The sequence below is a fragment of the Pinus tabuliformis genome, chromosome Q (genome assembly GCF_031772625.1).
Source record: "Pinus tabuliformis cultivar Carrire ecotype Pingquan chromosome Q, CPIR1, whole genome shotgun sequence".
NCBI classification, from domain to species: domain Eukaryota; kingdom Viridiplantae; phylum Streptophyta; class Pinopsida; order Pinales; family Pinaceae; genus Pinus; species Pinus tabuliformis.
The window spans coordinates 808,023,415-808,025,853 of NC_142296.1; the positions used below are offsets into that span (position 1 = coordinate 808,023,415).

General features: G+C 53.9%; 2 non-coding genes across 2 annotated transcripts in view; both read right to left on the bottom strand.

Moving 5' to 3' along the window:
• The window catches only part of LOC149222103 (25S ribosomal RNA), a 3,381-nt gene extending 2,705 nt beyond the window's left edge, over positions 1-676 (bottom strand). The window contains exon 1 of the ribosomal RNA XR_016249953.1: positions 1-676. This exon is cut by the window's left edge and continues 2,705 nt beyond it. This is a non-coding gene — a ribosomal RNA (25S ribosomal RNA).
• Positions 677-923: 247 nt separating this feature from the next.
• On the bottom strand, positions 924-1,077 carry LOC149222104 (5.8S ribosomal RNA). Its single transcript, XR_016249735.1, has one exon. It is a non-coding gene; the product is annotated as a 5.8S ribosomal RNA (ribosomal RNA).
• Between the last annotated feature and the right edge of the window lie 1,362 nt (positions 1,078-2,439).

Genomic DNA, 2,439 nt, shown 5'->3' on the forward strand with positions numbered 1-2,439 from the left:
TAGACTCCTTGGTCCGTGTTTCAAGACGGGTCGAATGGAAAGCCCACCAACCAACACCACGAGCGCGCAGGTGCACACGGCCCGCCACAAGGGCGCACGCTTTGTTCCTCGACCACCGCAGCGGCAAACCGACAGGCAGTAATCCACCCGCGCTTGTGACGATGCAGCAGCCCGTGTTGGTTTGCACCTCAAGTCGAGCGGCGGACCAGCCTGAGTCGTTCCACATCCGACCGAGACGCATCGACAACCTCCATCCGCTTCCCTCTTGGCAATTTCAAGCACTCTTTAACTCTCTTTTCAAAGTCCTTTTCATCTTTCCCTCGCGGTACTTGTTCACTATCGGTCTCTCGCCCGTATTTAGCCTTGGACAGAACTTACCACCCAATTAGGGCTGCATTCCGAAACAACCCGACTCGCCGACAACGCCTCGTGATGCGGCAGGGTCCTGGGCCGACGGGGCTGTCACCCTCTCAGGCGCCCCCTTCCAAGGGACTTGGCCCAGGTCCGTCGCTGAGGAAACTTCTATAAACTACAATTCAGGCGGCGCCGCCGCCCGATTTTCATGTTGGCTCTTCCCGGTTCGCTCGTCGCTACTAGGGGAATCCTTGTAAGTTTCTTTTCCTCCGCTTAATTATATGATTAAACTCAGTGGGTGTTCTTGCTTGAGCTGAGGTCGCAAAGTTGGAGCTAAATCCGTCCTACCCCATGGGAGGACAAGAGAGAGTAAAGCAAGTTTGAGCGATGCCACACAAAGCCCGCATCGGCTAACGCCGACTGCCCATCCAAGGGGACAAGATCACCGCTCATCGACGCACGCCACAAAACATCGCTTGAGGTATTTCAGCCAATCGCACCGCATGGGGCATGGACGACCAGCTCCGCTGCTCCCTAGCATATTGTAGGGAGCGCGTTTGAATGGGATGCGATGTCCAGACAGACGTGCCCTCGACCGAGGCCTCGGGCGCAAATTGCATTCAAAAACTCAATGATTCACGGGATTCTGCAATTCACACTAAGTATCGCATTTCGCTACGTTCTTCATTGTAACAAGAGCCGAGATATCCGTTGCCGAGAGTCGTTTCCACGTATTACCGAAAAATCGACCACAAAACTGAATAGAGGCAACCCCCCACAACAAATGTAAGGCCAAGGGGCAAAAGGAGGAAAAACACATGAGAGAAAGAGAAACAAAGGTGTCTAACCCCCTCACGGGGGGAGGCTCGAACAGAGGACAATCTCCCCCCAGCCCCACGCCCTCGCAAAAAGGGGGGAAATGCATGGGACAGCGACCGAGAAGGACTAGGGTGGCCACCTCGGGAGCTTGCGCTGCTTTTAGCCCTTCCCCGACACCAACCCACAACAATTCCCCCTTTTCTCCATAGAGCTAGGGACCGAAAGGAAGAGAACAGGGTAGAAAACAAAGCACAAACAAAGCACAAGCCTCCCAATCCCCGGGCCTTCGGAAAAAGGGGGGAATTGAAGGGGATGACGATCGAGAAGGACGAGGGTGGCCACCCCGGGAGCTCGCACTGCGTTTCGTCCTTCCGAAACACCAATCCACAACAATCCCACCTTTTCTCCGTAAAGCTAGGGGCCACGAGGAAGAAGGGAAGAGAACAACAAGAGAGAAAGGGATATATCAATCGTGGCTACCGGCTCACAAGGGGAGGAGGCTTCAAACAGAGAACAAGCTTCCCCAACCCCGTGCCTTCGCAAAAAGGGGGGAACTGCAGGGGACAACGATCGAGAAGGACTAGAATGGCCACCCTGGGAACTCTCACTGCTTTTTCGTCCTTCCCGAACACCAATCCACAACAATCCCGCCTTTTCTCCGTAAAGCTAGGGGCCGAAAGAAGGGAAGAAAACAACATCAAAGAAAGAGAGATATCAAACGCGTCCACCGGCTCATGGGGGGAGGCTCAAACAGGGAACAAGCTTCCCCGCCCCCGTGCCTTCGCAAAAAGGGGGGGAACTACAGGGGACAGTGATCGAGAAGGACTAAGGTGGCCACCCTCAGAACTCGCACAGCTTTTCGTCCTTCCTGAACACCAATCCACAACAATCCCACCTTTTCTCCGTAAAGCTAAGGGGCCAAAAACAAGAAGGGAAGAAAACAACAGGAAAGCAAGAGATATCAAACGTGGCTACCGGCTCACAAGGGGAGGCTCAAACAGAGATCTAGCTTCCCAAACCCCGCACCTTCGGAAAAAGGGGGGAACTGCAGGGGACGGCGATCGAGAAGGACTAGGGTGGCCACCCTGGGAACTCGTACTGCTTTTCGTCCTTCCCGAACACCAATCCACAAAAATCCCACCTCTCCTCCGTAAGGCTAGAGGCAAGAGGAATAAGGGAAGAAAACAACACCAAAGAAACAAAGATCCCAAGAAAAGAGAGAAGCTCAACAGCACGCTGAGCATGATGTCCGCTAACCAAAAAGAA